Source organism: Cyprinus carpio, chromosome A13, assembly GCF_018340385.1.
Source record: "Cyprinus carpio isolate SPL01 chromosome A13, ASM1834038v1, whole genome shotgun sequence".
Classification (NCBI taxonomy): Eukaryota; Metazoa; Chordata; class Actinopteri; order Cypriniformes; family Cyprinidae; genus Cyprinus; species Cyprinus carpio.
Genome location: NC_056584.1, coordinates 27,763,075 through 27,776,880, shown reverse-complemented (window position 1 = coordinate 27,776,880; position 13,806 = coordinate 27,763,075). Strand labels below are relative to the sequence as shown.

Here is a 13,806-nt window from a genome sequence, read left to right as displayed (position 1 = left end):
TCGCTGCATCGAGAAGATTAGCCTCTGCGACATCGGTGCGAGAGCTTCCTGTTCGGGTGCTGGAAAGCTTGCGGGGGACGATTTGCATCACTTGCCGATGAGCCACTATAGGATTTTTGCACGCCGCCTGCAGACAGTCCTCCCTCTGTTCTGTGGTGCCAACCCGAGAACGGCATCCCTGAGGGAAGTGCGCAGGGCGCCTGTAATCCGTCCGACAGCACGGGGAATATACCAACACGGGCCCTGGATAAGATGAAAATCCTCACCTGTGTAAGTTCCTAATCGGCGAACTCACATCCAACACCTAGGATTTTAAGAAAGCAACTTATACTATTTTATTTTTTAGTACCATCACAAGCTCCTTTCCCCCTGCATCGTTTCATTTTTTCTAACAGGATGATTGCGGTGGTTCTGCCGGACATCCGACTACAAAAATTCTAGAACGGACAAACCCCGCCCGAAACCGGCAGATGGTCCTCTCACATCATTGTATAGAGTTGCATTCTCCTAAATGTGAACGTGTGACGAGTTTTTATACAAATGTTCTTGTTGATGGTTTTTATAGGGAGGTCCCAGTGGCCCTAATGCATCCCTTTTTTATAATAGTTGCAGTTAATTTCAAGCTCAATGTGAACAAGCACAATCAACACCATCTTACAAGATGCCCACAAATATATCTTTTATAGTTTTGAGAAATTGTACAGCCCATCATCATAAATGGGGCAGGAAATTCCTATTTAATTTTATTTTTTATTTATTTTTTTTTTTTTATTTTATTATGTATTTTTTATTTTTATGTTGTTAATTTTTTATGTTTTATTATTTTTGTATTTTTATTTTTATTTTTTTAGTATTATAATATAGTATTTTTTTTCAGGCATATAGTGTGTATAAACCTATAGGTAACGAGTACACACACACCATATATATGTATGGTTGTATATCCAATTCCAAATAATGGGATAATACTCTGTGTAAGTATCATGATTTAAAGTTCACATTTATTTTGTAAAATATTTGGAAAACCCGCGTGGATGTTACAGAAATCATTTTCAGGTGTCTTAACATTCTGTGTGTGCATCACTACTGATGAATCACAGTAATGCTTTGTTTGAATAATCACTCTCAGTATGTCATGTAACCATCTATTTTCAATGTCTTTGGAAGGAAGCATTTGTTCGTTTGCAGGACACACATTGAAGAATGTGCCAAATTTCATCTATTATTCTTCTGCTTAGTCCTCTTTCACATGGCTTAATCGCAGGCATTCCCATACCTTTTTCGCCGGTCAGCTTAAACCTCTTTCGAACCGCTTCTTTCCACCAACCAAATCTATTAACTTGAAGGAACCCCTGAGATTTTTACAATAAATATTTAAGAATTAAGCAGCACAAAAAATTTGAATGTTTCACGCGGGTCCTTCTCTGATGTTGGTTAATATCCTTTCCATGACAGGCAGATAACAAATAAAATAATTTCAGTGGTTTTTTATAGAAATTCCTTTTTGACTAGGTTCTTTTTCGATTTATGTTATATATTTTAATTTTACATTTTTTTTATGTGATTTTGATTTTAATGGATTAACTCTTCATTCATTTCACTCACAACCCCCCTGCAGTACCCTTTAACGAACCCCAGTTTTGGTGGAAACCTTGACGTAATGTAACATGTTACATTTGCACTCTTTTATTGCTTCTAAATTACAACGAAATGGAATGATTTATTTTTCTTACTCTATGTATTTTTATAAGAATACCAATATGTTACAAGAAGATCACATCATCATCTATCATCTATCCTTTCAGTCATTCAATGTGATAGAATTAGGTCAAAAGTACCTATAAAGTATAATTAAAAAGTAGTCAGATTTATGTGTTGCACTGTACATTCATCGCAGCAATCTTATGTTGGTTTATTTTTATTTTATTTGAGCACAAGAGGTCTCTTCAACACATGCTCACAAAATCAGTTTCCTGGGTTATTTTGATTTTGACATAGTATGAAATCCATGAAATTTCAGATCAGTCTTGTTTGATAAATGAGGCCCCTGGTTTGAGTTGGAGCACCAAATGTTTCACACTGCACTTCAATCCGGTCACGTCCACTTGTGAGATTTAAAGGTTCTTCTAATGAGTTTGGATGTACATGCCGATCTGAACCGAACTGGTCTCGGCAGTGTTTACCGTGGCCTTGGGTTCGTACCTTTACCAGTCGGTATAAGTACACGCCGGAACGAGACATTAGCCATAGTGAGTGTGTGGGTACGCCTGTGCAGAGATTATCGTGGTTGTCTTGAGTGTATTCAAACACATCATAATGAAGTATTTCAAAGGATTTTGCCATATATTTATTTTCATAGATGTATTTGAGAGTCCCACAGATGTCCCAGTCATTTCTACGGTGAGTACTAAGGAGAAGAAAAAACTCCAAAATACATAAAAAAATCACTAGAAGTTTTAAAACCATCCATAGTCCATTTCGTAATTCCACATGCTTAAGAAACTGTGAAAACATATCAACAGCGAAAACCTTAGTAATACCCAAAAAAAGCCAAAAAAGCCGTGCTTCTGTAACTTAACTTGTTGTTCGGCCATTGAAATTGTGATGTAAACAGACAAAGAAACTCTGTTTCATTCCTAGTTAGCTGCTCATCTAGACTGTGGTTTTGAAGCTTCGATAGTAGGCTACATATTATGCTATGCTGTAGCCTTTTAATTTTTTGGCCAAACTGTAAAGAAGATTTTAAGAATAATGCATTGCTTTTGCTCCAAACATCAAAATGCAATCCAAGATGACGAACTTATAAATTTGAATTTCATATAAAATTTCCATGCATTTGGATGAGAAAAAAATATTATGTGATGCATATTTGTCTGTTATGCATTATTAAACAGGTCATTACTGTAATAAGTACTAATAATCTTAATGGGTTTTTTAAAGAAAAACACACAATAAAATCGCATTTAATATTTATGTAATCATCAAATAAATACCAGTTTGTTTTAATCTCGTACATCATAAACTAATTGAATATCTCTTCTGGCCCACGAGACGTTGTCTTTTAAACATTGTTCAAACTGTTCCAATGATAAAAGTGAATTGTGTTACAACGCCAAAGATTTATTTATTTTTATAATGGCATGTATGTATTTATTAAAATACAAATAAAAGGAGTTGCAAATACTTATGGAACATGGAGGAAAAAAAAAACACACATACACCAAGTTTATTTTTGGTAATATTTGAAGTTGATTTTTTTTATTTTATTTATTTTGTTGCGTGCAGTGTCATGTCAGTGAATACAGTTGCAAAAGATCACAGGTCACAATAAAGCTAAGTGTTTTAATTAAAGAAGCTCCTTTAAAGACCTATGGAAAATTTTAATTTTATTCTCATTATTAGCAAATTTTTATATGCAATTCAATAAACATAACTATTAAATTTAGCCTAAATAGTGTGCAAGGTTTACATCATGAGTCGGCAGAAGATGGTTGAGAGCAAATATATATATATAGATATAAGGAAAGAAATTTTACGTAGTTTTAAAGATATTTTAATATGTTATATTTTTTTTATAAAAAAATAATTGGCCACAAATGCACAACACCATTACTGGTGTCTGACGAATTTATATTCAATCAATTGAAAATGCCTAAATCGTCATTATGTTTATATGTTTTGAAGCGGCTCACTAGGTTTATGCACGCAGGTGTTCCTTATACAGATCTGTGCTGATTCCTAACTGTTTCTATGTGAAAATCGCTGTCTGCTGGGTCGTTACGGAGGATTGTTTGTTGGTGCGAAGACCCCTCATTTTGTGTTTTCTAGAAGTAAAATATGAGAATGATTTGATGCTTGGGGAGTGATCTACAGCTGTGCTTATCACTCACAAATGCAGAAGAGAGAGACTCGTAAAGCAGTTGACCATCTAGTCTACTAGCAACTGTGATCTAGTGCTCAGACGGCTCAGTCTTAAACGTACAAACATCAAGCTTTTCTTCTTTTTCTCTTGACATGGAGTTGATGTCTGTGTAGTTGGCGCGGCCCCGGGGGGTATGCGTGTTCTGCAAAAAAAAAAAACAACAAAAAAATTACATATGGAAAAGTTGACTCCTCAGCCCAATCTGCGGTCAAAACAGATCCCGGTCATATTTCACAACCCCAAATCAAAAGAAAAAAAGTGTGTGTGTTTGTGTGTGTGTGTGTGTGGGTTGTGAGAGAGTTTTGTGTGTGAGAGATAAGAGAGCGAGAAGGCCTATTTTAGGGAAAATAGAATATTGTAAGAGGTTAATTGTCATGGCAATAATGACCACAATCAATTCAACAGTTATTATTAATATATTAAGAGTATTATGTATGTATGTGTGTGTGGTGTGTGTGTGTGTGTGTGTGTCGTGTGGTGTGTTTGTGTGTGTATAATACATATATATTAATAATATAGGTACAGGGGGAAGGAAGCCAAAAAGAAATGACCGTCACAACACCGCGGGTTTAGAATGCCATTGGCGTGCGGCACGGGGAAGGCGCTTGAGGGTGCGCCCAAAGTAAGCACAAAATCACTTTCACAAACTGTAATTTAAATGTTTCTTCCTGGTGGACTGCCCTGTGCCCAACTCACACAGCTGAGTCCTTAGGCCATCTTCATGACTCAGGTTAAAACACATCTCTTCCATCTTTCGTTTATTTGAGCCTCTAACTCTAGCCCCCAAACTCCCATTCTAGTCAATTCTATTCTTACAAAAAAAAAAAACAACACGTTACCCTGTTTAGGACCTTGCACTCTATTAATAATTTGGTGCTTGTTTTTCTACAAATAAAAACACAACAGGGCTTTTCTAAGCGTTTTTTTGGTATTCTATATCTGTTTTCCTTTATTTATTTATTCTAATATTTAAAACATTGCTATGGTACTACTGTTTAAGGTAACTCAGACTTGTTATAGCACATGTATCTCATTCTCACTTGATTGATTTGATTGCTTCCATTGCCCTCATGGGTAAGTTCGCCTTTAGATAAAAGTTTCCTGCTAAATGACCTACATGACAATGTAAATGTAAAATAAAGAAATAAATATATTATATAGATTATATAATATATATATAATATGTATATATATATATATATAGAATATCTATATAATTATAAGGATAAAAAACAAATTAAGCATAATATTTTCTTAAATTGTAACGAGTTAAAAAATTTATTTTGATGTTTTTTTAGTAACATAGTGCCACAACATAACAGAATAGTAATAAATGCAAAAGACAATCCAAAATCAGAAGGGAACAAATCTATATTTTGATTAACGTAAATGAAGCCTATATTTTTTCAACTTATAGTAATTTAAAAATATAAGTATTTAAATAGTTTTTTTGTGCTTAATTGTCATGACAATAAAGACAATGAAAAATATTCTCCTTTTTTTTTTATTTTTTTTTTTTATTTTCTGCTTAATTATCATGACAATAATGACACAATGCAAGAGATCTTTATGAATTAAATTTATTAATGAAAAATGTGACCGGACTGGACATTTTTTTTGAGGTTGAGGTTCGAATGTTTTCCATTTAAATGTGGACTTTCAAAAATTCAACTGAAAAAGTTTCCTCCTCCTCCTTGAGAAAAAAGCAACACAGGTTCCGGCAGCATTTATAGCACCGTTTGACAGAAAAATAGTTTAATTTGACAGAAAAGAGTGTATTTTCCACGCCCTCGGAAAGTGTTTCCTCTGAGGTGCGGCGCTATGATTGGGCTGTCTGGTTTGGTTCCGTGTTCATGCCGCCCCATGACAGTCTTTTATTTTCTGTCCGTGTGTTTCCATGACCACAGATGGAGATAATAATAAGGGATATGGTAAATGATGAATTATGTGGGCGAATCTTTACGCTGGCGGGGGAATCTCAATTCGATGATATAATGTCATAATTTGTGCTTCATATATGTTCACTGACACATAAGTACACAATGGAAGAAGATACATCGACTGTCTTCTGATTTTAATTCTTGGGATGTTATTTCTGCTAAACATCCTGGAGGGTGTTTCAGATCCAATAATGACAGACAAAAAAGGGCAAGAGATCTCTTATGATCAATATCGTAGAGAAAAAGATCGCTACGTTGACAGCGTTTGTTGGAGGATCTGCTGGGCTGTTGCTCAAACTTCTGTTCCCATTAAATGTGACCTTCGATCCAACTGCAAAACTGAACAACCCTTGAAGTGCAAAAGAAAAAAAAAAAGAGTTGTCTGGGAAAAAGCAATGCCCGACTGTCGGTGCCGTCCACGGTCATGTACATGCCACGGGTGATGACAAAAGATGCTTTAATTCACGCCCCTCACTGTCTTATCCTGGTTCAATGTGGCTCTGAGTGCCTGGGCATCGCTCTGATATTGCTGTCCTGGTTGAGGTAGGGCCGTGTTCATGCGCGTCCACTGCAGGTTGCTGTGATTTGTGTTCTGGGGGGGGTGGCCGAAACAAAGTTGTCTGCCATCATCACAGATTGAGATAATAAAGTATTTAGGATGATATTTAAATGAGGTGATTTGGCGATCTTTACTCTGGAGGGGGATCTGTCCCTCTGTATGCTCAAGTATCTGAGTTCAGATGTTCTTGGTTGTTTTAATTTGCAATCTGTCCGTCCTGTGTTGCGCTGATGTGATTCGTACCTACTCAGTGCAGATTTGCTGAGAAGTGAATCAGAAGGTGCTGTCAGCTTTATGAGGAGACAACTTCAATTTATAACTCAATTCTCAGTGAATACGTGTAATGTCTGTCCGCATCCGTCTGTTTACATTCCTATGCATTAGCGGACTGCAGTGCATCGATGCTAACATTTTTTTTTACGGCGTAGCTGTAACATGTGTTCCCTAGGAATCGAACCCGACAACCTATTTGACGGCATGACACAAGGCTTAGACCACAGTGCAGCCACCACATAACAGTTAATAGTTATGCTTCACACATGACAACTTAATAGGTTATATAATATATATAACTATTAATATATACACATAATAGTTTTATTAATGCTTCCACTATGCTTGACTTTTAACAACGGGGCAGTGGCAGAGTTTTCACGGGAAAGGTCAAAATATCAAATTATGGCCGTATCACAGACTATATTTAATATTGGCTTTGGAGTCTGTCTGTAGAAAACGCCATAAAGGGTTGAACTCTTAAGGTAGTTATATGTATTTCCAAAAAAGTCTTAATTATTCTCATACATGTTTGACATTTCTCTTTCCCTTAACTTAATTTCACAACATCCTTCAAATTAAACATGGTGTCTGGTCCTGAATCAATGTCTATGAATACAGAATAGAAATATGATGAACTAGAAATATGTGGGCAGAAAATAGTTTGATACCACTCTGAGCAAGATAAAAAAATAAATTAAAAATAAGTTTGGAATATTTTTCATGTTTTTTAATGTTTTGAAAAAAAGGCTGCATTTTATTTGCATTAAAATACAGTAAAATTATAAAGTATGAATTAGAATGTAAAAATGCTTATTAGAATGATTTCTGAAGATCATGTGACACTGAAGACTGGAGTAATGATGCTGAAAATACAGCTGCACATCACAGAAATAAATTACATTTTAACAGATATTCACAGAGAAAACAGCTGTTTTAAATCTTAATAATATTTCACAATTTTTACTGTACTTTTGATCAAATAAATGCAGTGAACAGAAGAGACTTCTTTTACCTTTGTAACTTATTGATTGGTAGTTGATAAATTTGTCACAAACCTTTAATTTCAGATGTTAAAAGTGGGTTTGTTTGGAGCAGGTTTGTGGAGCTGCGATGGGGAAAAGAAAAGCAAATAAAGGACAGAACTTTCAGTCTGTTGCTCTCACATTGACTCCAGACATGAAACGGCAGACGCACTGTGAACTGTATTTCCCATCATATAAATTCAGGTGTTCGTTGTTTCTGTGTGTGTTTGCAGAGCATCAGGAGATTGTGCTCATGTGTGGCGTTTTGTGTGTTTTGTATTCTCACATTGTCACGAATCTAGAGGGAGAGAGAGAGGATGGAGTCCCTGAGTCAGTTGTAGTGTGTAATTAGCTCTTATTTAATTTAAAAAAGGCCTCGAAAGCTTGGATGTTGTCCTCCGAGATCCAGAGCTCATGAAGGTGAGTGTGAGAAACTCGTCAACACAACTGCCACTTTTCCACAAATAGGGTATAAATGAAGACTCCATTTATTTGTGTTTATATTTATTTTTTGCATTTTTGATTATATTTAATTTTTATATTTATTTTACTTTATTTTTATTTTATTTTGTTGAGTACCAAAAGTGCACAGGCAATCCCCATGGTCTGCAGAGAAAGTGATTTATGTTAGACTGAACGAACTCTTATCTAACATAATTAAAATCGCATTAAAGTATCCTTAAAATGGTCATTTTACTACATCCCATCTAGCTGGTCTTCGTCTTTCCCTCAACAATAAAATCCTATAAGAATAGTTGTAATGGTGACAAATCCAGTTATTTATGTTTATTTTTAGAATCATTAAAATTAAAAGTTTTGGGGAATTCAAATATTTTTAGGTTTCTTACTAATATTACACACCTTTTACCCCCTGACCGTTTACCTTAGGATTTTAATTTGGTTTCTCTTTAATCTTAAACAGACGTACATGTGGATATTTGGGGTGGTTTTGTTACGCAGCCTGGCAACACCATCGGAATCGAGAGATTGGAGGGACTGGGATGCAGCAGAACAGAGATGATCTGATTGTAAACCACACAAGGTCGTGAACGGGACACAGAAGAAAGAGCAAAAAACATCAGAGCAGCTGTTGTTGAAGATAAAAGGCATGGAATGAGAAAAAAAAAAAAGAGTTTAACACTGAAGTCTCTTACAAGGCCCGGACACACGTCGAAATTAGTCTTTATCTTAAAGATAGCTACAAATCGAGTGTGTGTGTGAGGATGAGAGGAGAGAGAGAGAGAGAGTGTGTGTGATTGTAAGAGAGCGAGAAGAGTGGTGTTGCGTGGAGATAGAGAGAGGTGTGTGGTTGTGTGTGTGTGTGTGTGTGTGTGTGTGTTTGTGTGTGGTGAGAGGCGAGTGTGTATGTGTGTGTGTGTGTGAGAGAGAGAGGAGCGAGAGTGTGTTGGTGTGTGTGGAGAGAGAGAGAGGAGAGTGTGTGTGTGTGTGAGCGAGAGAGAGAGAGAGTTGGTGATTGTGGTGTGTGTTAGAGCGAGAGAGATAGAGAGAGAGAGTGTGTGGGTGTGTGTTTCTAGTGTGTGTGTGTGTGTGAGAGAGAGAGAAGAGTGGAGTGAGTGAGTGAGGTGAGTGAGTGATGATCGCGCTGAGTGTGGGTGTGTGTGTCTGTGTGAGAGAGAGAGAGATAGATAGAGAGGGGGGGTGTGTTTGTGTGTCTGTGTGTGGTGAGAGAGAGAGAGGAGAGGGAGACGAGAGAGAGAGAGGAGAGTGTGTGTGTGTGTGTGTGTGCCGCGCGCTGGGTTTGTTGGATTGTCTAATGACACCATTAATGAACACTATCTGGTTTATGAATATTCCTTTTGTTTTAAAACATTCATGCAAGAATAATCGTCTTCTTCCACTTCGCCCAGAAATCTGATGGATTGAGATGTACTTTACTCGAGCTGGGGCAGATCATTAGTGGTGTCTTTAGTTTAGCTCCGTGCTGCAGGCGTTTGTGCAGACAAACAATCACGATGCTCATGTCGACTTTTAGAATGCACTGCTATCCTTTGTTTTCCGTCTGTGTTCGGATTTATAGTAGAAACCCCCACTCTGTTGTCTGGTTCTCATAACTGTCAGGCTGGCCACTCTAAACTGATTTCCACTAAATAATGTGTCTGTTGAGTAAAACAGCACATGAGTCGTGTCCCCTTATTCCAGTGAAGTAATATTCCTACTAAATCAATTATGAATATAGTTATTTTGGAATATTCTCATAAACCAGTAGAAGATATCTGACATAATGGGTTAATATATATTTAACTAAAAACTACAAAAACAAAAAAAATTTCTTAAATACGCACCTCACTCGAAATAGAAATTTTTCAAGCTTGTTGCCACGGCAACATTTTCATTTAGTTTAATTTGGATGTTTACTAAAACAAACACTAAAACTGAATAAAAAACTAAGACACTTTAAGACTTTTTTTAAATGACGAAACATACAACAATACACTAAAACAGAACATGTAAGAAACACAAAATTAGAAATAAAACATAAATCTAACTCAAAATAATATAAAATTCAACACTGCAGTGAGCATTCGTCTCAGGGTTTTATAGTTGATGTTCTGTTTTTCGGCCATCGAAGTGTCTGATTTGATTCATTAAATAATGTTTATTAGATTTGTGTCCTAGTTTTTAAAGGCACAGTATAAGCCACATAACAATAATAAGGTTGTCATGCTCATGTTTTGCTCAGTGTGTTTTTCCTTCTTTTTTTATTTATATTATTAAGTATTTTATTAATATTTGAATCAGCTTTTTTTATATTTTTGTTTTCATTCTCTTTTAGCTTCAATATTTCTTATTTTGTCAGATCTATTTTTAAATGTATTATACTTTAGCTTTTATTTATTTTTAAATTCCGTTTTATTAACTTTAAGTACTTCCATATTTGTATTTTTTTTTACTACTAGTTAAAAATTTTTCAGTCTACTTCTAGGTTTGTAAATTTCATTGTTATTTCTAGTTTTTTACTTTTTAAATATTAATATTTATGAGTTCTTTTATTTAAATTAAGTTTTAGTAATTAGTTATTGTACTTTTTTTATTTTATTTTTATATTATTTTTTTTATTTTATTTTTAAACATATTTTTTCAGGCCAGTTTCCATGGCAACATTTTCTAATTAAATTAAAATTTTAATGTACAGTAGTATTTAAATTTTAATTTTAGTGTTATTTCATCAGTCACGGAAGTTTAAATAAAATTAAATATATTTAATTATGTATAATAGTTTTTGATTGTAAAAAATAAATAAAATTACGATGTGATAATTTTTTTTTTTTTTTTTTTTTTACTTACTAACCACTGAACCATTCCTGAACAGAGATGGGTTTCATCCTTCAGGCTCCTTCAGTATCTGAGGAAACATCTTTCTCTGTTCCGGCAGTAAATCAGCTTTAGATTCTCAGTAATGGTTGTGTATGTTGTTCATCAGCTCTTGGTTACTGTGTCTGTTACGCTTTAGCTGCAGCTGATGTCCTGAAGGTCAGCAGACAGTAATGTGGCATCAGCAGAGGGCGTGACTGAATCACTGTTGCATTATGGTCCGACGGGTGTAATTCAGCAACAGATTATCTGACCGGAGCCTCAGAAACCACGTGATCTTCATGCGCTCCTCTAGCCCTGTCTTCTCCATGATCGAGCCGTGCATGTATAGCTGTGGCTCTTCATGTCTTGAGGAGCAATATTTGGGGAGAATTTGATTTGCATTGGAAAGCTGTGAGGCGCCTTAAGGGACAGATATTAAATGTGTTAATTTATGGATGGAAATTCCTGCTAGAGCTGCTGTGAGAATGTGAATGTTACACACAGCCAGTCGAAACTCTACATTATTTGATTACAGATTTACAGATTTAGTCTTCTGCAGGATTTTGTTTGAAATTCAGTTTTAACTTGTTGGTTGTTCACTTTAGTAAATGTATTCCTGAAGTGTTTTCGTGAGTTTTGTAGTAAATCTACATATGTTAGACCGACAATATTGTCCAAAACATTGGTCCATATATACTTAATATATAATATATACTTTAAAATATTTTATACTAATTGCCAAAGCAACAATTCAGTTTAAATTGATGTAATAAAATAACTACAACTTAAATAAAAATTTATTAAATGACAATAAAATGACAAAAATCACGCAATAAAAGTATTTAAATATATTTTTAAAAGTAAAATAAATTAATTAAAAAAAAGACAGAAAATATAAAAATAAAAATACATGTACTAGTATCTCAGATGCTAGGTAACACTTTACAATAAGGTTTCATTTGATAACTGTATTATTTGACATACAGCATTATTTATTCTTAATTGATATTCAGCATTTATGAATACATTAGTTAAAAATCAAAAGTTGCATCTGTTAATATTAGTTGATGCGCTGAACTAATATGAATATGAACATTTTGATGTTATTAGTTGCTGTAAAAACATAATTATTTAAATACTGAATTAGCTTTTATCTTTATATTTTCCATTTTAATTCTGTGCTTTTGTCAGTTTTATTTTTTTTATTTCAGTTTTAGTCATGTTAATGAATTAATTGAATTTCATTTTAATTTCAGACATTTAATCTAATATTCATTTTATTTTAGCTTTTTTCAATTACAAAAAATAAAACTCAAAAAAATAAAAAATTTAGTGAATTTTACACAATTTTTTTTATGAAAAATGATCAGATTACAGATATTTATTTATTTTTTAATTTTTTTTTAGATAACAATAACAACACTGTTGTGAATGTATTGTGCTGCGCCTTTATAATATTATCTCAATGATACTAAAATAATGCATAACAGTTTCATTTTGACAAACATTATCATAATATGAATAATTAGGAAAACCCAGGGCCAGTTTGGTTTCGGTTTACTTGTAGTTTAGGCAGCATTTGTTGTTCATATCCCTGAGTCTTTATGTTTTACGAACTTAAAACATAGGTTGTGTAAATATAAAAAAAATCTGAATGCAAAATTCTCTTGTAACAATAAAATTCTTTATTGAATTTACTATGCTGGGTATAGTAACTGATAACATGTAGTGGTTGTGTATATAAATTTTAATGTGTTTGATGATTTCTTTTTATTCACACAATGGCAGTAAATTCTACGTCATTTATTAATTAATTTCAATTTTCCTTTCTAAAAATCCTACTGTGTGTCACACCATTTAACCTTGACTTTATGTCGTGTAAATAAATGTATAATCTTTACTACCAAAAAAAAAAAGATTTCAGAGAAATTGCAAGTAAATTTCACAAACAATTCCAAAGAAATGGCAGAAACAAATCAAAATATGCAATTTTAAAGTAGAAAAACTGAAATATATGGAAGGCGTATTTTTATCTCACAATTGCAATCTTTTTTAATCTTGCAATTCTGATAATAAATAAATAAATAAATAAAAGCCAGAATTGCAAGATGTAAGCTCAGAATTCTGAGTTTTTATCTCCAAATTGTGAGTGAAAATATTATTACGTGTGGTTTTTTTTTTTTTTTTTTTTTTTTATTATTGAGTGGTCGGGACAATAGGAATCTCTACTACCTCTTTATATCAGTAGCACACACACACATCACTCTAGTTACCCCGTTTTAGTAAACAACTTTTTTTTTTTTCTTTTGAAAATGGTACTCACATTATTCTTTAATACTCATAATTATAAATGAAGCGAGATGTGCTGGTACAGGAATACTGTAAACCTTCAGGACCCCGGTGTGGGGAAGACCGGGGCTAGTTGTCACACTCTTTACTAGTGAATATTTCTCAGGTGAGCTTGATTTTATTACTAAAATATCAAACTGGGAACCTGCTGTATATTGATATTGAGAAATTTTTTTTTTTTTTATTGTTTATCAAATATCAAACATGCTTCCACGATATCTCTATTTATTTATTTGCTTATTTATTATCCAAATTATGAAGATGGAGCAAAAATGTAATAATTAAAATGTTAAATACATATAACACTTGTGACAGCTTGCCCCGTTATTAATGTGACAGCACGCAGGACCGTTTTTGTGAGGATTTATCACTCTTTTGCTGTTTTATTGGCTTTAGAGACCTTCAGAGGCGAATTATGTCAGA

The 13,806-nt window shown here is 33.9% G+C and overlaps 1 protein-coding gene across 1 annotated transcript in view; it reads left to right on the top strand.

The window, feature by feature from the left end:
• Positions 1-13,806, top strand: part of LOC109074198 (kinase non-catalytic C-lobe domain-containing protein 1) — a 182,638-nt gene that overhangs the window by 122,070 nt on the left and 46,762 nt on the right.